Below are 26,532 nucleotides of genomic sequence, written 5' to 3' on the forward strand. Positions count from 1 at the left end.
CCAGCCTACAGTTTGGGACTGGAAGAAGCTGGTACCATGGAGCCTTAAGAGGAAAGAGGAGGCTGAACCCCTGCAGAGACTGGCAACTGTCTTTGGTGAGAAAGTACCTCTTACGGTACCCTGAGTTGGACACTTTAGGGCCTGGTAACTGTAAGCTTCTACTCCAAATAAATACCCTATATAAAAGTCAACAGATTTCTGGTACTTTGTGTCAGGACTCCTTTGGCTGACTCATACAGAGGCATAGAGGTAGCCCTTATGGAGTGCATTGCCTGAGAAATCTGCTAAGATTTATGATATATCCTGGAATTTTTCATTTTTAGCTATTTATCATCATCACTATTATTATTATTTGTATTAAAATAAGCCAGGGTAGGTACAGTTGAACTCCATCTCAGCCTCTGACCTGTTCTTCTCTAGTAATATGTAAGACAATTGTATAGTGATCAAAAAACTCTAAAAAGTGGTTAAATCTAAATGAAGTTTAACAATAGCCAGTGTCTTTCAAAGACAATGAAACTTATCCTTTCAGGTCAATGACAGAACTCAAAGTGCTCACTAATAAAATTGTGGTGGTTTGGAGGTGTACGTACCCCAGAAAAACATGTTCTTAAATTTAATCTATTCCTGTGGATGTGAACCCATTGTAAGTATGACATGCTTTTTAAAAAATTATTTAGGAGGTACTGGGGATTGAACTGGGACCTTGTTCATGTGAAGCAGGCCCTCAACTACTGAGCTTCTCCTGCTCCACAGTAGGACCCTTTGATGAGGCTGCTTCGGTTAAGGTATGGCCCACCTCGATCAGTCTTAATCCTATTACTGAAGTCCTTATAATTGGAATGAAATTCAGACAGAGAGGGAAAGCCAGAGGGAAGAGCAGAAGATGAACATCAGCGAAACCTGGAGAAGAAGGGAGACCCAGAGATGCTGCCATGTGCCTTGCCATGTGACAAGCTAAGGACCAAGTATCTCAGATGATAACTTGATTTGGAAGTACTTTCAACGTCAAAAACTGTGAGCAAATAAATTTCCATTCTTTACCCTGAACCATTGCATGGTATCATGGTATTTGCTTGAGCAGCGCAGGAAACTAAACCAAAAATAAAGTATTATCTGTCACTAGTAAAAAAAAAAAAAAATGCTTATGAGACAATGTTATATTTAAAAGAACAGGCCCCACATTTGCCTACAGTATGGTCCCAGGTATTTTGAAATACTCATATGAAAAAGCACTTGGAGAAAAGTAACCCAAATGCTGATACTAAATGCATTAGGCTAGTGTGATTATAAGAGTTTAATTTTTTCTAAAGCTTTCAGATTTTCTGTTTTACATTATAACCATCTGTAACATTATTTTATTTTAAAATAATCATTTTTAATAAGCAAAAGAAACAGCTGCTACTGCTCAACTTACCCTCTAAACTACACTGTTTGGCATCAAAGTTAAGTGTGAGTTGTCACGCTGATGGTACCTGCCTTTAGGACTGAGGGCCACCAACTCCAATCACTGGCCCTATAGCTCATTAGTCCTATAGGGACTCTCAAATCTTAGCTCCCCGCCCTCATTCCTCACTTCCTCCTTTTCCCCATTTCCCTGAATAATTTTAGTCTGAGTTCACCCAATGATGATAGTCACAATCATGAAACAATAAAGACAAAGTGACAGAGCAAAATTTGCTCCATACATTTCGACAAAGTTTTTATGAACAAATTGAGGCTAAGCCACCTTATCTATGACTCCTTTCATTTTTCTTATTTTGGGCTTCCCCTTCTTCCATTGGTAGACTTTTAGGGTTTCCACTTTGCTATTCTTCATAGGGTTTGTCAACATCTGACATACTAGGTATTTACATGTTTATTATCATCAATTAGAAACTGAAGTTGTAAATAATAATGATGACGATGATGATGTCTGATGAAATAATTCAATATCTACTTACTAAGTGCCAGGTAAGCTCTTTACTTTACATTTTAGAGATGAGGAAACTGAGGCTTGGAAGGATTAAACAATTTGCCCAAGTTCACCTACCTGCGAGGTTATTAACTTGGAATTTAAACCATCATCTTTCAGACCTCAAATCCTATTCCTTAGCCTCTACACTGATGAACACACACTGATCATTAAGACAGCCTAAATTTATTCATTATATAGGCATTACCTGGGTGAAATAAACACTTGAATAAACGAATACTTCTACATGAAACTTCCACTTATTTTACCTGATGGAGCTGTCCTTGGTCTGAGAGGTACTAGAAGAAAACTTAGCCTGGAGTCTCTGACTTCTCACAGAGTTGTTGAGTTTTCTGATTTGTAGAAATTTACCAACCCACCATGTAGAATAGGTTGGGAGATCTCTCAGGAGAGACCACGAGCACTCTAAAGTTCTTCATCATAGTGCTTTTAAAAAATGTTTCCCTCCGTTTGAGCAGAGCAGGAAATGGAGAGCCTGAAGTTATGAATACCCATTTTGTGCCTAATGCAGTTCTAAACACCCCCAAAAAGAAAAATAAGTTTGTAAAAAATTAAGTAAAAATTACTTTATTTTAAAAACAAAAATCAGGGGTATTCTATAATATAGTGTTTATTTTAGCTAATTTGTCCTTTTCTTTCTTTTTTTTTAAAGATTTATTTATTTATTTAATCCCCACCCCCCCACCCCCCCGGTTGTCTTTTCTCTGTGTCTATTTGCTGCATCTGGTTTCTTTTGTCTGCTTCTGTTGTCATCAGCGGCAAGGGAAATGTGGGCGGCGCCATTCCTAGGCAGGCTGCACTTTCTTTCCCGCTGGGCGGCTCTCCTTACGGGGTGCACTCCTTGTGCGTGGGGTTCCCCTACATGGGGAACACCCCTGCGTGGCAGGGCACTCCTTGCGCACATCAGCACTGCACATGGGCCAGCTCCACATGGGTCAAGGAGGCCCGGGGTTTGAACCGCGGACCTCCCATGTGGTAGAAGGACGCCCTAACCACTGGGCCAAGTCTGTTTTCCAATTTGTCCTTTTCTTGGGGGAATTGGTAAAAATCAATATTTTCTTTGCATATATTTGTAATTATAGCACTATGTAAATATTATATCTGCACAATACATTTTGAATACACACACGATTCATGCAACAGACGAAAATGCAACAAAAATCTATAGCTATTGTCCATCAGTTGTAACAAATATTTCACACCAATGCAAGGTGTTAATAAAGGGTGGTATATGGGAATCCTGTGTTTTATGCTTGGTTGCTCTGTAAACCACAACTTCTCTAACAAAGCAAAATATATCTGTAGCTACCTAGGGGTAGGAACTAACTGACTACAAACCAATCTTGAAAGAAACAGTACATCTAAAATGAGGGAAAATACTGTAATTCGTTGAACCTTGCGTCATGTATTGGGACTCGTTTTAAATGATTGGATTCAGGTGAGATGAATTTCGTTATTGACCAACAAGTGAAAGAGGGACACATCGGAGTCCCAGCATGATGACGTTATTTAGAGGTATATGGACTTCATCAACTGCTGCCTGGTAACTGGAAATGATGTTTGAGGAAGAAACTGATGGTTGAATTTTGTTTCCGGTTTTCATTGTCCTTCTTCAAATTTTGAAAACTTTTAATCCCTATCCTCCCCTCACCATCCCTATGTCGCATTGTTTGTACTTTTTCAGAGACAGATGGAATTCTTAATAGACACAATTATGTTTCCTTGCCTCCTGAAGGGAAAACAAATAACAGGGAACAAGAAAGATTCAAAAAGGTTTTGCATATTACATGGAAAGAGATTTCTGATTTCATATTTTGCATTTTCCTCAGAACCCTTCTCTGTTCTGATTAATCATTCTTTTTCCTTTAAAATCACTCTGTGGCATCTCTTCTCATCACGGGGATGAGGGCAGCAGGAGCATCTGATGTCGGGGTGTTGGGAGAAATCAGGAATGCAAGATGATCCTATGTCTTACGTGATTAGATAGACTCATACAAATTTTGGAAAGACAATTTTTGGAATGAAAAAACAGCAAGACTTTTCTTTAAACCTAATCATTTTAAAGTAGATCTCAATATCTATTTTATCAATCCAATTCAATTCAGTGAATATTTAACACTCGCTACCCAGTTGAATAAAAATAATATTTTATACAGCCCTGATTGAATGAAAAATATTATGCTGATCAATAGGACTACAAAAAAACAAGTACAGAATCTATGTTTCCAGTACAATTCAGAGAGGAAGTTTGTTCTCTCTCTTTCCCCTATGTTTTCCTCTCTCTCTGTCCCTCCCTCATCTCTTCCCCACTTCTTCCCTCTCCCTCCCTCTTCTACAGTTGCCTCCTCTTCCCTTCCCTCTTCTCTTCTCCTCCCCTCTTTTCACCTTCTCCCTTCCCCCTTCCTCTTCTGTACTCCTTTCTCCTCTCCTCTCTCTCTCTCCCTGATGAAAGGGCATCCCATATCTACATCTGTATCTATGTCTATCTATCTATATCTCTTTGTTTGGGGAGCAAGCATTATTTGAATTATACCTGAGAAATTCTGAAATCCCATAGTTGGAAATAATTTCTTCCTTAATCTGATGTTTTCCAACACATGGAAAGAAGATGGAGCTTCCATGAAAAACAACAGCTTAATTTAAGCAAAGGCTGGGAGAGGATATTAATGACCGCTGAAAAGTTTTTGAGAAAGGCATTCTAAGCAGAAAGATGGGAGCTGATTTTGCAATCACATAAAATTTTAAAAAGAAAGGAAGGAGAGGGGATTGGTGAAGAAATTGATACCCTAAGATAATGCTGGGAGAAATTAGGAACAGCTAGAGAATTAGGAAATATTTTGGCCAAAAATTTAAAACCCTCAGTTTATCTATTTGTACATCAACATGTTTGAGATGAAACATACAAATATGGAAAAACATAATATTACTCTGCCGATAATATTACAGATTCCCCAAAGCAAAGGAACAAATACCCATTCATTCTCAGTTGACGTCAGATGATTTATCACTGGTTTATGTCCTAAAATGAGTTAGGAAACTTATTATTTTCAGTTCATTTCTGTATTTCCTCTAAGTTCAGGGGCAAAACTTTTTAAAAAAACAGTAAATGTATTATATTTATTTAACATTTGGAATATAACATATCCTGCATATTTATAATTTATTTGTATGAAATAATTTATTAAAATATACATTGACCAGTATGTTTAATATAGTCACATAGTTTCATATATTAATTTACTTAACTATGAAAATATCTTTTCCTTTAAAATATTTTAAATGCTTTAGTATTCTACTTTTTTTTTTTTTTTGCTATTTAAAAAATGTTTTATTTTGCTTTTTTGAAGAGTCAAGCGTGTTTTTCTGTTTTCTAACCAACAGCTAGATTTAGAGTTCCATCTTATGTCACAAGTGATCCTTGTTGGTATAAATTTTATATTTGGGGGGCTATAGAGACTTCTTGTCTTTCCCAAAAAGTTTTTGTCAATTGTTTTCTATGATCCCTCATATTAGCAGTCAGCAATAAGCAAAAATAAAGCTGGGACTGTGTAAAAAAAAATCACTGGCCCACATTCATCCTTTTTCAGCACAGTTTACTCATTAGTGTTCCCCATTCAGCTACTGTGCCAGCCAACGGAAACAGCTAGTTGTTGTCTAAAATGAAGAATAATTGGAAACATGGTGCCTGTTTCTTTTCCTGCAAGTAACAATTCATCCATTTAACACTCTTTTGGTGCTCTTGAATTCTGTGCTAGACAGCCTGTGTTCACTGTTCAGTTGGGGCCACTCTGAGCAACACTAACCTTCTCTTGCGCTGCTGACCCTCCTGAAGTAAAGCAGGGAAGCCATTTGAGGGTCTGGCGCCCCTACATTGAGTTCCTTAAATAGGTAAATCGGCATCGAACTGAAAATGCCTAGTCTAGAGGGATAATAATTTTAAAAAATAAAATTTCTAACTATTATGATTCCCATTCTACAGATAAAGAAAATTAGGTCCTGAAAGGGAAGTAACTTGCCCAGAGGCACTTTGCTAGCAAGCCATAGAACAGACTGTCTGGTTCCAGCACCTTTTCTCTTTACCTTATGTGCAGTTTGAGATTATTTATGAATCCCAAAAAAAGAAATTATGTTTGTAAACTGGCCGGTTCCTCTGGGTGTGCTACCCTTTAATTGTATTAGAGTCAGCTGAGATGTCTTGATTAAATTAAGATTTGGGCTTTGCTTTGATCACGTCAGTAGGGTGTGGCCAGGGTGGAGTCCCTGCCCCTTTGGTGGGCTGATATAAACAGACACCCACTCCAGAAGACACACAGGAAGAGAGAGAGCTCTTTAGACAAGGCAGAGGAGAGAGTTTTGATCCCATGGCCGGGAAAGAGAGATGAGCCATTCGCCTGATAGTTTGCAGTGCTGAGAAAGCCCAGAAAGAAACCCTATGCCAGCCTGCAGCTGAGAGAAAGGAAGGCCGAACCTTTGCAGACATCAGCCACCATCTTGCTTCAACGCGTGGCAACTGACTTTGGCGAGAAAGCAACCTTGAGTTGGGCTCTTTAGGGCCTTGCAACAGTAAACTTTTACCCCAAATGAATGCCCTTTATAAAAGCCAACAGATTTCTAGTACTTTGTATCGCACCCCCTTGGCTGACTAATACACCTTACACAATATTCTTTCATTTATTATGACAAGTATGTGACTGATTTTATAAATGCGCCATACACATGTGAAAAAATTATGTATTATCTTTTTGTAAGGTTCAAATTTGTGTTTTTATACTGTATACTAGTTGCACATGTATACTCACATATGCATGTATGAATAATAGGCTTATTGATATATTATTATAGTCTTACTTGATTTTGATTTCATATTCTATCAAAATGTGAAAGAAATATATTAAAATCTACCACCAAGGCTATTTCACCATCCTTGTTTTATAGTGGTTTTGATATTTTTTATTTTGTTGCTATGTTTTTAAATTTTTTCTATTAGAGAAGTTGTGGGCTTACAGATCAATCACACATAAGATAATACAGGATTCCCATACACCACCCCACCAGCAATACCTTGCATTGGTATGGAACATTTGTTACAGTTGATGATAGCACTTTTTTGTAATTGTACTGATTTTTTAAATTGGTAGTTACTTTTGTTGCAATTGATGCAAAATTATTAAAATAGTACTATTTACTATCTTCCATAGTTTACATTAAGTATATTTTCTCCATTACCATCATATTATTAACACTTCGTATTAGTGATATACATTTGTTAAAATTCATGAAAGAACATTCCTATACTTATACTGTTAACTATAGCCCATTGTCTACAATAGGGTTCACTGTGTTATACAGTCCTATGCTTTATCTTCTCATTTTTATTCTAGTAACACATACGACCTAAAGTTTCCCTTTTTAGCCACATTCATCTATATAATTCAGTGCTGCTAATTATACTGACAATAATGTGCTACCATGACAGCACCCATTTCCAAATCTTTTACAATCAACCTAAATAGAAATTCTGTACAAATTAAGCATCAACTAGAGCATAATAGCTGTTATAGTTTCTTCATATTTATATCAGTACCCCAGGAGATTGGGCTGGCTGCATATAAAAAGAGGCTTATATAATAGTGCAGGGGTTCTTCACCTTTCTGGTTCCACGAACCCCTTTGCCAGTCAGGTGAAAACCACGGACCCCTTACTAAGTCCACACTATACTGTGTATTAGTTAATGACTATATCACACCTGCACCAACATGTCCCCAGAATGTTTTTCTGAATTCCAATTCAAGCTCACAGACCCCTTAAGAAGCCCCAATAGTGGCTTAAATAGGGGAGCTGATGTGGCTCAGTGGTTGAGTGCTGGCTTCCCACGTGCAAGGTCCTGGGTTACTTACAGGCCCTGGTACCTCAAAAATTTTTAAATAAAAAAATGAAATAAAAATAATGGCTTAAATAAATAGAAATTCATTTTCTCATATATAAAATATGCTTAAAGGTAAGAAGGCCAGGGCTTGTATGGAGTATCCATGGTCAGTGGAATATGTCCTCCTTCTCTCCTTCTGCTCTTCCACCTTTAGTGTGATCACAAAATGGCTCCTGCAGGTCTAGCCTTCACATCCATCTTCCAGGCAGGAAGGAGGAAAAAGAGGAAGGCAAAAATGAGTCACTTCCAGCTGAATTAGACTTCTTCAGCAGGCTCCTCCTCCTAACCTGTGTTTACAAAACTTATTGTCAGGGAGCAAATATAGCTCAAGCGATTGGGCTCCCACCTATCACATGGAAGGTCCCTGGTTCAGTTCCCAGTGCCTCCTAAAGAAGACAGTGATTAAAGAAGGCACAATGGCAGGCATGGCAAGCTGACACAACAAGATGACACAACAAGAAACACAAGAAGAAAAACATAATGAGAGACACCACAAAGCAGGGAATGGAGGTGGCTCAAACGATTAGGCATCTCCCTTCCATATTGGAGGTCCTGGGTTTGGTTACCAGCTGGTGCCTCTTAAAGAAACAAGGAAGACAAATAGACACAGCAAATGCAAACAATGGTAAGGGTAGGGAGAAATAATAAAATAAATTTTTTAAAAAATTGTAAAAAGAGAAAACTCATTGCCTATCCCTGTTTGTAAGAGTTGATGGGTAAATTTTTTTTGTATGGACACATTGCTGCCGCAAATTAAATAGAAGTTTGTTAGTAAGGGTAAAGGGGCATGGACATTGTGTAGGCCTCTAGAAATCTGTCACACTGCCTTTAATCATTCTGTCCTCTTGTTCCTGTTTAATGCTCTTGGCTTTGAATTTAATAAGAAAGTTGCCACTCCTTTTGGATTTGCCTAAACACATATGCCCAACCATTTGTTTTCAAACTTTCTTTGTCACGTTCTTTGAGATGAGCCCAATCTGAAAATCTTTGTCTTTTGAAGGGAAATTCAACACATTCAAATCTATACTGTTAACTGATACACTTATTTTTAGTCTTTCCATTTTATTTTTACTTTTCCTGTTATGCTTCCTTGTTGCTTTTTCCCTTTCTTTTCTCCTTTCCTTAGGTTTACTGGCTTGATCAATTTTTAAAATTAATTTCCCTCCTCTTCTGTTAAATAGAAAGTTTCCCTACAGAGCCCTTACTTCTCTTAAATAAATGTTGTGCCTTTTTCTGACTGAATAACAAAAGCCATTGTGAGTAGTATGAGGAAGAAATGCAATTTATTTCTTCAATAGTGAAATAATAGAGCAATTGGTACCAGGTAATAATTAAGGCAGTTCATTTTCCTCATTTCTTTCAACATCACACGTAGACAGCAACAAGTATCTCCCCAACTCGCCTAGGTAGAGCTGGGAATGAGCCCTGTCTTGACCGATTTCCAGTCCTGTGGGCAGCACTTTGCAGATTCCTTTCAGCATCTAAGGATCTGTTAAGGAAAATGGAAGACTATTATCCTAGAATTCTTTAAGTCCACATCACCATGAATTGTAATAAATATTCATCCTTATACTTCTCTAAGTCTTTAATGAATGCAAAAGAAGTTGTCCTGGATGATAAAGCAAATAACAAATGAGTAACACTGCAATAACATTATGGACATTTTGTGGTTTGGTTTCCCATTGTACTTCTTTTAAAAAGCTTGAATTCTACTAAATTTATGGTGGTTCAGTGAGGGCTTTGCATATAAAATTTAACTTTAGATTACTTGGTGAAACTATTAATTCTTTTTTGATATTTTTACACTTACATGAATATATTGCTTTGAAAGGAGCTTTTTTTTTTTCTTTCTCTTGTCTGGCTCCAAATTATACCTTCCACTTCATGCCATAGCAGTACACTTGTTCCTAAGAGCAATCAAGGATCTTAAAATTAAGTGACTGGTCCAAGTGTTAACATCTAAGTGGAATTTTGCCATTTTTACCATGAAGAATAATATAAAAAGAGAAAGTAAAGTTTTATTAAAACCATATAACTTCTATTCCAACTTCGTCATTCTCCTTTACTTAAAATAATTATTACCATTTTAGATCCCCTGTTGGTATGATTTGGTGACAAAGCAATATACATTTTGATAAATCTTCAAGTAGTAACTAAATTTCTTAATATTTATAATAAGTTAAATAAGTAAACTATTATGTACAAGAAACTCTCCCCCTTGAAACATTTGGGTGGTAGCCTGTGCCTGCGACTCGCTGCTTTCTCTTCCATTTGTATCACAGTTGAGTGGCCCCCTCACAGTATCCACCATTACCATGGATGGTAGGGACAGAAGGACAAAGAATTAGCTCTGTTGGTGGAAGAGCCTCCTTTCCCAACTCCAGTATTTTCTTGCAATGTTTCAGGCAAACGGGTCATGGCACAGTGTCCTATGGAGGTAATAATTAACAAACTAATAATTTTTAAATTTACCACTTCCCTCTCTTCTTAGGTATTTTTCCTCTATTATTAAGCATGAAAAAAGGCTAGTCTCACATTGGCCTGAAGGAAAGAGAAATGTTTGAGAGTGAAAAAGAAAAGTACCTGAGGAAAATAAAATTATTATAGAAAAAATGTGTGAAAAAGCATTTTATTACCAAATTTGAACACTAAAATTCCTTGGTAAATAGTTTCTTTAGTTTTACTGGCTATGAATATCTGTTAAAAAATGAGACTTCACAAATTGATAATAGGTGCCAATTGCTGCAGCTAGGTTATGGGTACATGAAGATGGAAAGTGGGTTCATTTTACTATTCTTTCTATCTTTGTGTATGTTTGAAATTTTTCATAATAAAAGGTTTTTTAAAAATGTGATTTCATTTTGTGTGATTTATATATCTTTAAAAAAAATAATACTAAAAAAAAGATTTCAGAAAACTGTTCTTGATTGGTTAATTCTGAAAAAGAGAATCTATTGGATATTACACGTCCCCCACAAAAAGAACATCATATGGTAGTGAGAGTAGCACAATATTATGAATGTGATTAACTACACTAAATGGTTGAGAGCAGTTGAGATGGAAAGTTTAAATCGTATATATGTTTCCCTAATTTAAAAAAAAGCAATTAAAAAGACAATGGCAATTAAGTGTAATACATGATCCTGCATGGAATCTAACAATAGAGCAGAAAAGTCTTAAAAGGACATTATTGGGACATATGAAAAATTTGAAATATAGACTGTAAGCTTTTTATCAATGTTAAATTAATTGAACTTGATTATTTATGGTAGTTAAGTGGGTATGCTTGTTCTTAAAGAATTGTTATGTGTTCAAGGAGTATGATGTATACAATGTATGCTCAAATGTTTAGAAGATTAGATGGATGGGTAGATAGATAGATAGATAGATAGATAGATAGATAGATAGATAGATAGATAGAGATGGATAGATAGAATGATACAGCAAATGTGGCAAAATTAAAACTGGTTGATCTGATTATCTGGGAGGAGGGATATGTTGATATTCTCTATATGGGTTTTGTATTGTACAGCAACTGTGCTGTAAGTTTGAAATTATTTCAAAATAGAAAGTCTAAGAAAAAAAAGCATTATGAATAGTTGTATTAATGGAGTCCAAAGCTACTCTGGAATTTAATCTTGACAAAATGTTTCAAACCTGGATACAAGTCCTGCAGTTGACCCTCTATGACTGAACATGGGAAAAAAATAGTCATGAATAGCATTTGAAAATAGATTTTCAGTAAGAGAAGACAATACTTACCAGAACCAAATCACCAGTTCTCTAGTTATTTTTACTTTCATACTATTTAGAGTCAAAATAATAGATGGAGAATCAGAAGTTTATATGAACTAATCCCCAGAACATTACTATTTGTTTTACCTTTTGTTTTTTTTTTCTCTAGTTACATGAGAAGCCATGAGACTAAAGTTTATATATTCTAGAAGCATTTTGAGGAATTACATGTTTGAAAGGAAGATTTTTCTAATAGAATTTTGTTACTACAAAGATTCTCTTCTTTGCTAAGAAGAGACAGACTAAAAGCTACAAAAACAACTAAGATTCATTCTAAACGTTTGTTTAATAATTTCACCTCTTTGTCAAATTTCCCAGTAAGCTGCTGCATCTACTTTCATTTTCTTTTCAGCTGGCCTGGGCTTAGTACAAAGATCTGCCACACTCACATATTCACTATGTGCTGTGTGCAGGAATGTAGCAATATCCATAAGCCTTGCCTAGGATACAGATATGGTGGGCTGATGTACCACAAGAAAAAGCTCTGAAAATCTAATGGGATTCCAAGGTCCGGATCTCTACAAGATCCTGTGTCATTGACGTGACAGTCTTATGCTTTGTGTCTTTTTGAGTTGGTTTGCTTGGATGTCAGTCACATTTTAAGGTAATTATGGTATGAAATGCACTAAGGGACATGTCACACAGTATCAGGAAGATGTGGAGTGACGTTGCTACTCAAATAAAATTAAATCCTGAGAAACTAAACCCCCAAAGGAACTGGATGTAAAAGAAAAAGAGGAAAGACAATATCTTATCATTAAAAATCAATCAGATATTTACTAAGTGCCTCTTCTGATGAGATCTTGCATTTCAGTAGCTAGCAAATCTTGGTTTGCAAACTACTTTCACATCATTATCTTATTTGATCCTCTCCACAAACTGGTGAGGTAAGCAGTGCAATCTAAAGATGAGGAAATGGCATCACAGAGACTTAAGTGCTTAATGAAGGCTCTCTATCCAGCTGACTGGGGCATGGGGACACTGAATCTACTGAGGTCTCCAGATGCTCTGTTCTGTGATATTTCCCTTTATGCCACTCAGCATTGTATTCCTCCAAATTGGGTTTGAATCTGTGGAGGAGTCCAAAGAAGTGAAAACATAATCCCTGCTTTCAGGGAGTTTATGATCTAGAAGGAAGATTAATGTTTGTGTTTTACATAATGAAACAATTAGAGAATTATTAGGTATTAAACTACATTAAAGAGGCCATAAATGCAATCCCATTTGGATTATTTTGATTGAAATAAGGTACTATAAATTCTACTCAATGCCTGGAAAAATATCTTCGCAGGTGACAGAGAATATTGGTCAACCAAATGTTTCTGAAATTTTCCAGCCAGACAATCAGTGATTGCCTGGAGTAGTCCCGTGATTAATTTTTGACCAGGAGGAAAGCCTACAAGTGCAATCTTGTATAGCTCTGCAGTGACATGTGGCTACTTATAAGAGCCAATTCCAGAACTCTCAAATTCTTATTGGCCTCTGTTATGTGTTACAACAACAGGCTGAGTAATGGAAGCTTGTGGGAGCTAGTCCTGGCTCTGGCACTTCATTGTTGGTTCCTCTGAGCTAGTCAATGGAGGTCACCAAGGAAATTGCCACTTTGTCTCCTCCTATTTACCTAATTTGCAAAGGTAGTAAAGAGGAAGAGTCCAGTATTTATTTGTTTTGGGGGGTACCAGGGATTGAACCCAAGACTTTGGAAATGGGAAGCAGGCTTTCCACCACTGAGCTACATCCACTCCCCAATGAGAGGTGTGTTTTTTTGTTTGTTTGCTTGTTTGTTTGTTTTTAGGTGGTACTGGGGATCAAACCCAGGACCTTAAACGTGGGAAGTGGGTGCTCAACCACTTGAGCTATATCTGCTCCCATCCAGTATTTTTATGAAACTAGCCTGGAGGCAGGAGAATGGACACATTTGTTCTATCATCACAGGGACTGTGGACTTCAAGGGTCTGCAGTAACTCTGGGATCACTATTCTTTTCCAATATGTAAGGCTCAAACCTAAAACTTCCCAAACTCATATTTGTTTCATAAACAAAATTCTACTGGAAATATCTGTTCTTTCTTTTTTCCGAAGAGTAAGACTGTCCTCAGAGACAGCTGCAGGCCAGTCACTGTCTGTCCCTGTCTATGTCTTTCCCACTGAGTGGCAAGTGGCATAGTGCGTAGGAGGTCCCTTGGGGACTTCCAAGGTCTTCAGTGAGAGGCTGGCAGCAATACTTTTAAGAAAAAGTGCACATGCCTGGTCAAGTTCACTTATCCATAATGCTAGTGCAATCTTCTTCAAAATTCTAATTTGCTGAAATGTCCATTGGAATAGGACAGCCTGGGTGAATCTACTGTATAATTCCACTTGCCACCAAGGAGGAGTCAAACAGCAGACCCATTTAGGCAGAAGCTGTGCTGGGGTTGGTCCTCAAGTGTAGATACATGCCACCTAAGAGGAAGAGAAGGTGGTGGAAGAAATAAGATTGGAGTTCAGAATGCAACTGTAACATTCTGTGAGTAATATGAGAATGCACTTTCAAGTCGCTGTCAACAACAGTGCTCTCTTACATTGAGTACTTGAGTGGAAATTTGAACACAATTCTGTCTCCTAATTCCAAGCACAAAACTATCACAGTACCACATGTTCTCAAAGGCACATCCTTTGAATTACTCTTCCAGGAGTGGCAATGGATTTATGTTGAGTCATCCAGATGTGCGTATCATGCAGTGGTTAAGAACAAAGACTCTGGAACTAGACTGCGTGAGTTCAAATTCTGGCTCTGTCATGTACTAACTGTGTGACCTTTTAAATTACTTAAAAATTCTCTGTGCCTTAGAGTCCGCAAATGTGAAATGGGGATAATTATACCAGCAACCCCATAAAGTACTTATGAGGATTAAGTGAATTTAGACATGTAAAGAGCTTAGAACACTAATATATGTACTTAAAGTACACATATTATGTACTATTTAAGTGCTTGCTATTTTCATAAATTCATCTATTATAATATTTTTAAATCCATGTTTTGGATGCTATTAGGTATTGAGAAGTTAAAGACAAATAAGACACAATACATATCCTCAGGAGGGTGATAGTCTATATTATAGGCTTTTTATCTTTTTTGTCAAGCACAACAGTTGGGAGTACTTAGTAAATGTTTTTGAATAAATAAATTGGGGAAGCAGGCAAGTACCCCAATAATTTCAATTAAATGATGATATATAACAATGTCCAGCACAAAATAGGTGCTATAAAAATGTTAGCTATTTTAATGACTAATTTGGTAGGATGAATGCTGAGATTGGGTGAGCAGACTGGAGGTAAGAGAGTGAGGAGATGGAGGTGCACTCAGGAAAGTCTTCCAAGAGGCAGTATCACTGAGCTCAGTTTTGATCAGCAAGTAGGCGTTAGCCAGTAAGAGAAGAGGGCTAAGTGTGTTCCTGGCAGAAGGAACATTGTGTGCAGGGTCAGAGAGGCGTGAAATAGCACAATATATTCAGGGAGCTCCAAGTAGTCAAGTCCCACTAAGGGCCCATCCTTATTGTGACATACAGCATACATTTGTTAAATGATTATTTGCAGTTGGAAGCTGTGAAATGAAGCAAAACAAATGAGCCATTGCTTATGTTACCCTGGCCTTTAGCATTAGCTGAATAACTAGTCACAGACTTACGTTGCTCAGGGCAGTAGTTGCTCTGATACTAATGCTATTTAGTCTTTATTCAGCACTGCACTGTAGGCAGCCTCTGCTTGTCTTCTGATAGAGGAAAAAATTTAATTCAGTTAATTTATCTGTTTTTTTCCCCAAGTAACTGAGATGAATCACAATAAAGTAGATGGGATCATAGTATAGGGGAAAATGATTTTGCTTAGTAACATATTTGTTCTAGAACAGGAGTCAGCAAACTAAGGTTTGAGGGTCAAATGCGGCCCACTGGCTCTTTTTGTAATCAGTTTTATTAGGACCCAGCCCTGCTCTTTTGTTTACATGTAGACTGTGGTTGCTTTAGCACTACAACAGCAGAACTGAGCAGTTGTGACAGAGACTGTATGGCCACAATGCTTAAAATATTTACTAGATGGCCCTTTACAGAAAAAGTTTGCCTTGCCAGACTTTCGATTCATCTCTCCTAACCTGATGATAAAAAACAAACAAACATCTCAAGGAATTGAGTTGGTTTATAACCAACATGACAACCATTAGTTTATTAAATTTTAAAATTTCACTATCAAGGAGAAAGAAGGTTACAAATATGTTAGCCATGAATAAATGAATAAATGAATGAATGAACAGATTTTGCAGTTGACTTTCAAATTTGACTCTGAGCTTCCTAGCAGTCAGAAGGAGGATAAAAGGGAATTAGTCATCCGTATTAGTTATCTATGACTTCATCACGAACTACCCCAAAACTTTAGTGGCTTAAAATGTCTACCATTTACTATTTCTTATGCGTCTGAGTTGTTCTGAGTGGTTCTGCTGATTTGGGCTGGGCTTGCTCATACAAATATGGTCAGCCGGCACATGAGCTTGGGGCAGGCTCGTCTAGGATGGCCGTGGCTGGGACAGCTCATCTCTGTTCCTCGTGATCTTTCATCCAGCAGGCTAACCCGGCCTTACAGAGAATGGAAGTGTGCAGGCCTCTTGAAGTACAGGCTTGGAACTGGCACACTGTCACTTCCATTGCATTGTAGTGGCCAAACGAGTCAAAAGGCCACCCGAGATTCAAGAGTTAGGGAAATAGATTCCACCCCTTGATGGGTTTGCTACAGAGTTGGACTGCAAGGGGCAGGGACACAGGAGGGAAAAATCATTGTCATATTTAAAATTAATCAGGCATCATCCAAAAGAGCATGTATTCAAACCACAAATTTAAAGGGAAAAAAAATGTAGCTCTGTGGTCTAAAGTGGAAAGAAATATTCATCATAGATCAGTCTATTCAGCCCCACCCACAGATATGAATCATCAGTGTCTTTAACTAAGAGGACTGATATCCTTAAGCTAATGGCAGATGCAGAGGAAGGGTAGAAAAAGCCTGTCAGATATATACATGGTACATATCATATGAGACCCAGACCAATATTAAAATACCATCTTGAGGAATTTCACCAGGGAATCAGACTCAGTTTTAATAGGTTAAGGGGATAAGGAAAATAATCATCCAGAAGTAACCAATGACTACCCGAAACATTAGACTCTGAGACTAAAGCCTAAACACACCTACAATATCCTTGCTGACCATTCTCACTACCCTCTATTTCCATTACTATTTGGAGTTAAAATTGACCACTGTATTCAAAGATGATGTTGATATCTATGGATATGGATGTGATTTTAAAAGATAGGGTATAAATATATAGAATATATATTTTTTAAAACTCACTAAACATGTTACGATCTTCAAAAAAACTCATTGCTGGGGTAAATACCGTCACTGTTACCAAACTTGCCTTACTGTATAGTGATTAGTACAAAGAGCAACAGTGATGTCAGAAACCCTCCTTCACTGTTCTTTTCCTGATACCAAAGGACTATTAGTAAGAAAGGAGTAATTACTTCTTAGAGTAATTTAGAATTCCCATAAAAACAAAGACTCTGGAAAACAAAAACTAAAACACCCAAACGAAACCACAAAACCTAGTGTTGAGAACATTCTGTTTGGACTAGAGCAAGTGTCAGGGTCCTTGGCCTTATTTCCAGGAGGCGGACGTTTTTACACTCTGCTTTCCACAGAGTTGCCACTATCAGATTCCTGAAGTAGCAGCAGTAGTGGGTGGGGAAGAACATAACAGAATTTCGGAATTTACTAGATGCCTCTTGAATCAGCCATCAGGACCAGCTATAAAAGGAAATGTGTTTCGATTTAGATACACTGACATTATTGAAGAGGTGTAGCCAAAACCTTCAGGATGTTTGCAGGTGACTAGTTTAGGGGGTGGGGGACAGGAGGAAGGGCTGCCTCAGCAAGAACAAATGAAGCTTCCAAAATTTGGTCAGAAGTTAAGATTGGGTAGGTTAAATCATCCAACATATATGAAGTAGCTGGTGGAGTACCTGGAAGAGTAAACCCTCAACAAATGTTGGTTCCCTTATTCTCTCTGAGTTTCCCACCCACCTTAGGACTTTCTTTAAAAACAAAACCCAAAATAACCTGCCAGCCAGCTGCCATGGGAAGGATGTCAAATAGGATAAGCTGCTGATAGGTGGTAACAATCAACAAAATTCACACTCAGGTGGCTGGTGCAGGGCATGTCACCTCTCCTGCCCCTCCCTCATCACAGCTCGGAGGCAGCTCAAAGGCATTCCCTCCTTCCTGCAGAGGAAGAGTGTGTGTTCTCTCAGACCTACCTTGGCATTCCTTGATGTCTTAGAGAAGCAGATGACCCCAGCTGAGCAAGACAGTCAGCAGAACAGCAGCTCTTGATGCTGCAATTGGAAATTTCCATTCTTTGCTTGCAGCTCTGAAAAAAAAAAAAACAAACCCAAAGAGCCCAGTAGCTGGGAAATTTCCATGATGGAAAATTTTAACATATTCTTTAGCTCTAAACTATGCAGGTTTATCAAGACTATTTTTTTTTCTCTTTTGGTAATTTCCTCCTTTAACAGTAATTTATGAACATGGTAACACAACAGCTGTGGGACTAAGGGCAAGATGACTTGGAGGGGAATGGGCATGTTTGGCTAATGGAAGGCTGTGCTACACACACCTTTGACTATCTGAACCATAGAAATGCAGATCACTACAAGACCCACTGGTTGAGAGATCATCAAATAGAGATAGTTTGCCTTGGAGCATTGTAGAGAAATCTGTGTAGAGCCTGGAAGTAGGAAGTGGATGGACACAACTTGGGAGCAGGACATGGTAAGTTCTCTTGCTGGAAAAAGCAATCTCAGGCAGGTCCCTTACACCATTGCTTCTCAAATTTAAATATATGAAATACCCTGGAATCTCCTTAAGCTACAGATTCAGATTTGGTAGATCTGGGGTGGGTTGTGAGGTTCTGTGTTTCTAACTTATTTCCAGGTGATACCAATGCTACTCTTCTGAGGACCGCACTGAGTAATCCAGCCATAGACAAGTCCTCATCAGCTCGATCTCAGCTTGCCTTGAATAGCAAAACACTGTCAAAGGGCGGAGAGGATGAGCTAGCTCCCTTGGGGTTGTTTTCTCAGGTTTCAAAGCACATGTCTAAGAGTAGAACTGAATGTCTTCTGAAGAGCTGATTCCTGCAAGTCTGGATAAAGTGGCTCTTTTGAACTGTGGAAATGCAGGCAGTCACCAGAAGTCTGCCTTGCTCCAGGAGATTCAAGTCAGTGCCTTCTAGAAATCAGTGTCTTTATAGAGAAACCCTGCTATCAAGTAGGTGAAGATTTCTGAGCTCGTCCTAACTCCTGAGCGGTTCTTCACCACTGTGGCATGCATGGTGAAACACCAATGGATCAGCTCTAAATATTGAGGAAAGACTATTGGCCAGAATGCCTTGTAGGGGGAAGGAATCAGGAGAAAAATTACTTCCATCCCAGCCAGAATATTCATCTCAATTTTACTGAAAATTAAAATATAAAATAGAATTTTCCTTTTTCTTAAAAGCTATCTCACCTTTGTGTTATCTGCTTTGAGAACAAAGAAAAGATATCAAACCTGGAATAAAGGTGGGCCTTTATTCCAGGGTCTTGCCTCCAGTTGACCTTTAGGTATCCGGTGTGCACATCTTTAGAGCAACATGTGTGCCATTTGTTTTCTGTTCAGTTGAACTTTGGATGCATTATTACTACTTACTTTTCAAACCAGAGGAGCATAGCATATGAAAAGAGAAGAGGAGGGAGATCATAGTCATGAAAATACAATGTTGGAATCAGATTTGAAAGCATGCAGTGAATGTGACTATAATAAAAACTATTAACATAGATACCTATTAAACATAAATAAGCACCCTAGTATCCTAATATCTACCTGATATTTAAGGATTCTAAATGGCTACAGGGTTGTATAGAGATGTGGACCTCTAGAGACTGGTTGAAGTCTTTCCTTTCAAAATTTTCACTGTGGAGTTAAGGTATGATTCAGCACTGAAATAGACTATCTGATTTCTTAAATAAAATACATCTGTTTGTTTGTTTCTCAGTATGTCTCAATGAATAATTGTTCACCTAAGAATCATCTTGTAACCTACAGCCAAACAGAATTTGCTTGACCCACCAGAAGGTGTGTCTTACTAATAATAAGCATAATTATAACAACAGCAAATATTATTGAGTGCTTACAATAGGTGAGATTTTTAATCCTTAGAAACCTCTAAGATGAATACCATTATAATATAGATGAGAAACTGGAACTTAGTGAAATAAAATGAATTGCCTGAGATCCATACATTATGGCCAAGCAGGGAATAACCTTCTTTGACTAGCCCCACTCCCTCTGGTGCTTTTTCCAAAAGCCATTGCCACATCTCAGCTTCATTTCCCTTATCACAGAGATGGACAGATGCATCTTCTCAAGTTTAACAACTTCACAGAGCTTGATTCAAATACTGAATGTGTTGTTAGTTGCTTACAGCTGCTATTTCTCTAGCAGTGCAGTAAGTCCAGGCAAACTCTTTTGAAGAGCTCATTAAAACTGCTAAAATAAAGTCTTAGAAGCAGGTGCATTCATTAGCTGAAATGCAGACAATTATGTTAATGTCGCATTCAGGTGACAAATTTAAAGCCATCAAAATCATGGAGGATAAAAGGATTTTCAAAGCTGAAGTTACCTTCTTCTTTTGTAGGGCTCTTTGTTCTGTTAAGCATGTGACGGACTTTGCAGCCATCAACATGGGGACCTCCAATGTTACCTCACCAAAATAATGCCATTTTTGCAATATCTTATTTCCTTTACCATTTTGGAGACCCCTCTTCAGAGAAAGAAAGGTATAAAAAAGTGCCTACAACCTGAGAACTGTTTTTCAAATAGGAACTGTAGCACCTAATTTTTAATTTGTCAGACTGAGCCCAAGGGTGGAGGAGACATGTTAAAGAAGATAGTTAAAATATGGGGACAATGATTCCAAGTTTGGGTAAGATGGAACAACTCTTTTCACTTGAATTTCTTTGTTCCCATCTAAAAGAAGTATTGAGCATTAAATATGTATGTGACCACATATATGTATTTGGGAGGCCACACACAAGAATGCTACCAATAGTTATACCAGGATGATTTTAATGTTCTTTTTTATGTATTTTTTGTATTCCCCAATTTTTCTACAAAGAATACTACATTGTAACTTTAAAAAGTTATTAAAAATTATCATGGAGCACTTAGCCACTCCACATTCAGGTGTTTTATCTGTAAAATTCAGATTCTATCTTAATTGCCCAGCAGATGGGAGCTGGACAAGATGTTTCCCCAAAATCTCTTCATCTTCTAAAATCTATGATGCATGTGGAAATACTGGCTCCTCCTTTTAGAAGAACTAAAAGAAAAAGTAGTTCTTGGTATTCAGCCACTTATTAAAAATCATAAACATGGTTAAAGATTTTTTTTTTTAGGATTTATTTTTATTTATTTCTCTCCCCTTCCCCCCCATTGTCTGCTCTCTGTGTCCATTCACTGTGTGTTCTGCGTCCGCTTGCATTATTTGGCGGCACTGGGAAACTGTGTCTCTTTTTTGCTGTGTCATCTTGTTGCGTCAGCTCTCTGTGTTTGTGGCGCCACTCCTGGGCGGGCTGTGCTTTTTTTCACGTGGGGCAGTTCTCTTTGTGGGGTGCTCCTTGCGCGCAGCAGCCCTGTGTGTGGGCCAGCTCACCACACAGGTCCGGAGGCCCTGGGGATCGAACCCTGGACCCTCCTTATGGTAGATGGACGCTGTATCAGTTGAGCCATGTCTGCTTCCCCATGCTTAAAGATTTTTATATCTTTCTTCAGCACCTCAAGCAAGTGGTCAGAACCTCAATCAAAGTGAATGCATTGCTTACAAAGGGAAAAAGACCAAGCAACCTATTCCAGGCCCAATTTACTTTACTTTAAAATTTTTTAGTTACAGACTCTAGGAAAGTTTTTGTAAGGTAATTTTTGACACATTCTTTTCTTTTTTTTTTTTCAAAACAGTGGGCTACAGTGAATATTGTGGTGGGGAGGCAAAATATAAATAATGAAGTAACTATAGACTTGAACCCATCCACTTCAGAGGGCATGTTTACTACAATTTGAGTGCATGTGAATTATAAGTGTGTGTGTGGGGGTGTGCTTGACTGAATAGCATAAAATTAACAAGCTGAAAGACTAAACAGCATAACAATGCTATTTAAGCCTTCCTTCCTCTTTAACTCTTCTTCTTTCCTCCCCTTCACATAATTATGTTTTCCTTTTGTTTTAAACAAATCAATTTTATTGATACATATTAATAAAGCATATAATTCATACAAAGTGCACAATCAACAGTATTTGGTATAATCACATAGTTGTGCATTTATTACTTCAATTTTTTTTTTAAGATTTATTTTTTTATTTATCTCTCCCCTCCCCCCCCCACCCCATTGTCTGCTCTCTGTGTCCATTTTCTGTGTTCACTTTTATTCTTGTCCCTGGCCTGGGAATCGGTGTCACTTTTTGTTGCATCATCTCACTGCATCAGTTCTCTTGTGTGTGCGGCGCCACTCCTGGGCAGGCTGGACTTTCTTTCGTGCTGGGCAGCTCTCCTTATGGGGCACACTCCTTGCGCGTGGGGCTCCCCTATGCGGGGGACACCCCTGCATGGCACGGCACTCCTTGTGCGCATCGGCACTGCGCATGGGCCAGCTCCACATGGGTCAAGGAGGCCCGGGGTTTGAACCTTGGACCTCCCATGTGGTGGGTGGATACTCTATCCATTGAGCCAAATCCACTTCCCTACTTGAGTCATTATTAGAGCATTTTAATTATTTCAATAATAATAAACAAAAACAGTCAAACAAGAAAATTCTTTACCTCTCAATCTCTCTATGTGTCCTCTGCTGCTATTTCTGGCTATTCCTGCACTTTTATTTATTTATTTAGAAGTTTTATTAATATATATTCACACATCATACTATCAATCCAAAGTGTATGATCAATGGCTTTTAGTATAATCACATTGTGCACTCATCACCACAAAAAATTTTAGAACAATTTCATTACTCCAAAAAGAAAAACATGCTTTACTTTTTATTCCTATATAATTTAAAAGATTATTGACTTTGTTTTATGTTGATTGAATCAACATAAAAAGTGGGAAAAATCCCCTTGGAATGGAGTTTGTCATGCATAGGCTTCTACATACATGTATACGTAAACACCCCTCCCCACTATTTTGTAGTGGCCTACAAAAATATCTGTTCCTGGCGGAGACTTGGCCCAGTGGTTAGGGCGTCCGTCTACCACATGGGAGGTCCGTGGTTCAAATCCCGGGCCTCCTTGACCCGTGTGGAACTGGCCCATGCACAGTGCTGATGCGCGCAAGGAGTGCCCTGCCACGAAGGGGTGTCCCCCGGGTAGGGGAGCCCCAAGCGTAAGAAGTGCGGGCCCCGTAAGGAGAGCCGCCCAGCGCGAAAGAAAGCGCAGCCTGCCCAGGAATAATGCCGCACACACGGAGAGCTGACACAACAAGATGACGCAACCAAAAGAAACAAAGATTCCCGTGCCGTTGAAAACAACAGAAGCAGACAAAGAAGACACAGCAAATAGACACAGAGAGCAGAAAACAGGGGGAGGGGAGAGAAATAAATAAATATATCTTTTTAAAAAATCTGTTCCAAAGGACCCTAGTAAATTTCTTTACAGTGTGTGCAGCTACATTTTTTTCAAATAGGAGAAGTTGTAGATTTACAGAACAATCATGCAGAAATTACAGAATTCCCATTCTCCCCCTCAAATACACAGGTTTCCCTGTTAGTAACACTTTGCATTATGTGATATCTTTGGTACAATTGAAGCATTACTATTATAATGATACTATTAACTATAATCCATAGTTTACATTAGGGTCCACAGTTTGTTTTATTTTGTCCTAAAATTCCCCCTTTTAACTACATCCAAATATATATTTCAGTGGTGTTAATTATTTCCACAATGTTGTACTACCGTCACCACCATCATTACGAAAACTTTTCCATCACCCCAAACAGAAACTCTGTACCAATTAAAAATTAACTCCCCATTCCTAAACCCCACCCTGGCCCTTGGTAACCTGATTTCCAGTTTCTGACCCTATTAATTTACTGATTCTAATTGTTTTGTATCAGTGATATCATACAGTATTTCTTCTTTTGTGTCTAGATTATTTCACTCAACAAGGTATCTTCAAGTTTCATTCATGTTGTCTTGTATCTCTTTATGGTCAAATAATATTACATTGTGTGTATATGTAGCAGTTTGATATTATTGATGAATTCCAAAAAGAAATATTGGATTATGTTTGTATACTGGTCTTTTCCTCTGGGCATATTAAATTATAGTGGATTCAGAGGTTTGTGCCAGTAGGGCATTGAGTCCCTGCCCCTTGGTGGGTAAGGACTCACAGATAAAAGACATGACAAAGGATAGAATTGGGGGGTTTAATGTTGGAGTTTTGATGTTGGAGTTTGATGCTGACGTCTTAAGTGGGAGCCCTGGGAAGTAAGCACACAGAGGAAAGAGAAGAAAGCTCCAGGAAGAAAGGAACCCTGAGCCCGGAAAGAAGCGAGCCCTGGGAAGAGAGGAACCCTGAGCCCAGAGAGAACAAGACCTGAGAAGAGAGGAACACAGAAAGCCTGAACCCTGGCAGATGTCAGCAGTCATCTTGCTCCAACATGTGGAAATAGACTTTGGTGAGGGAAGTTACCTATGCTTTATGGCCTGGTATCTGTAAGCTCCTACCTCAGATAAATATCCTTCATAAGAACCAACCCATTTCTGGTATTTTGCATCAGCACCCCTTTGGCTGACTAATACAGTATATAACACATTTTATTTATCCATTCACCTGTTAGCGGACACTTGGGTTGCTTCCATCTTTTGGCAATTGTGAAAAATGCTACTATGAACATTGGTGTGCAACTATCTGTTCAAGTCCTTGCCTTCAATTCTATTAGGTATATACCAAGAAGTGGCATTGACAGGTCATATGGTAATTCCATACTTAACTTTCTGAGAACCCTCCAAACTGTTTTCCAAAGCAGTTCACCATTTTACCTTCCCACAAATATAAAACAAGTGTTCAAATTTCTCCACAGCCTTTCAAAACCTTTGTCAATTTTTCCAGTTCTCCCTCAGTTACTGATTTCTAGTTTCATTCCATTGTGATCAGAGAAGCTATATTGTATGATTTCAATATTTTTAAATTTATTGAGACATATGGGCTATCCAGGAGAATGATCTATATGCACTAGAGAATTCTGACATGGTTGAATAAAGTGTTCTATCTATGTTTGGTATGTCTGTTAGGTCTGGTTGGTTTATAATATCATTCAACTCTTCTGTTCCATTTTTTAAATAGTAGCCATTCTAATGGGTGCAAAATGAAATCATATTGTGACTTTGATATTTATTTCCCTAATGGCTAATGATTAGCATCTTTTCATGTGTTTACTGGACATTGTATATCTTTTTTTGAGAAATGTGTATTCAAGCCTTTTGCCCATTTTTTAGTTGGGTCATTTGTCTTTTGGTTGTTGAGTTGTGTGGTGTCTTTATATATTTTGGATATTAAACCATATCATGTATGTGGTTTCCAAATATTTTCTACTAGGCTTTCTTTTAATTTTCATGATGAAGTTCTTTGGTGCACTGAAGTGTTTTATTTTGATGAAGTCCCATTTATCTATTTTTTTTCCTTTAATTTCTTGTGCTTTTGGTATACAAACTAAGAAGACACTGCCTAACAAAAGGTCCTGGAGATGCTTCCCTATGTTTTCTTCTAGGGTTTTATATAGTCCTGGATCTTATATTTAGGTTTTTGATGCATTTTGAATTAGTTTTTATATATGGTGTGAGATAAGGCCACCTTCATTCTTTTCCATATGGCTATTCAGTTTTCCCAAAACTAATTGTTGAAGACACTATTCTTTCCCCAGTGGGTGGACTAGGCACCCTTGTCAAAAACCAATTGACTGTAAGTTTGACCATCTATTTTTGAGTTCTCAATTTGATTGCATTGATCTATATGTCTGTCCTAGTGCCCGTACCATGCTGTTTTGACCACTGTAGCTTGGTAGTAAGTTTTATTTATTTATTTATTTTTAAACCCCCACCCCCCATTGTCTGATCTCTGTGTCCACCGGCTGTGTGTTCTTCTGTGTCCACTTGCACCCTCGGCAGGACTGGGAAACTGCATCTCTTTTTTTTGTTGCGTCATCTTGCTGCGTCAGCTCTCCATGTGTGCGGCACCACTCCTGGGCAGGCTGCATTTTTTTCATGCAGGGTAGGTCTTCTTGTGGGGCACACTTCTTGCATGTGGGGCACGGCACTCCTTGCGCACAGCAGCTCTGTGTGTGGGCCAGCTCACCACACAAGTCAGGAGGCCCTAGGTATCAAACCCTGGACCCTCCCATATGGTAGGCTGATGCTCTGTTAGTTGAGCCACGTCCGCTTCACTGTAGTAAGTTTGAACATCAGGGGGTGTGAGTCCTCCCACATCATTCTTCTTCTTCGTAATGTTTTTGGCTATTTAGGGACCCTTACTTTCCATATAAATTTGATGATGGGTTTTTCAATTGTAGTGAAGAAAGTTGTTGGAATTTTGATTGGGACTGCATTGAATCCATATATAACTTTGGGTAGAAGTAACGTCTTAATGATATTTAGTAGTCCAATCCATGAATATGGAAAGTCCTTCCATTTATTTAGGTCTTCTTTGTTTCTTTTAGCAATAT

The 26,532-nt window shown here is 38.2% G+C and overlaps 1 protein-coding gene and 1 long non-coding RNA gene across 4 annotated transcripts in view; one reads left to right on the forward strand and one right to left on the reverse strand.

Annotated features, from left to right (window-relative positions):
• LOC105747047 (uncharacterized) overlaps window positions 1–18,149 on the reverse strand; it is a 29,459-nt gene extending 11,310 nt beyond the window's left edge. Inside the window, exons 1-2 of the long non-coding RNA XR_001119212.4 lie at window positions 18,037–18,149; window positions 9,223–9,390 (exon numbers count right to left, since the gene is read on the reverse strand). This is a non-coding gene — a long non-coding RNA (uncharacterized lncRNA). The remainder of the gene's footprint in view (window positions 1–9,222; window positions 9,391–18,036) is intronic.
• Window positions 1–26,532, forward strand: part of MKLN1 (muskelin 1) — a 453,286-nt gene that overhangs the window by 43,463 nt on the left and 383,291 nt on the right. The gene's annotated exons all lie outside the window — the stretch shown is intronic.

This window comes from Dasypus novemcinctus, chromosome 5, assembly GCF_030445035.2.
Source record: "Dasypus novemcinctus isolate mDasNov1 chromosome 5, mDasNov1.1.hap2, whole genome shotgun sequence".
Lineage (NCBI taxonomy): Eukaryota > Metazoa > Chordata > Mammalia > Cingulata > Dasypodidae > Dasypus > Dasypus novemcinctus.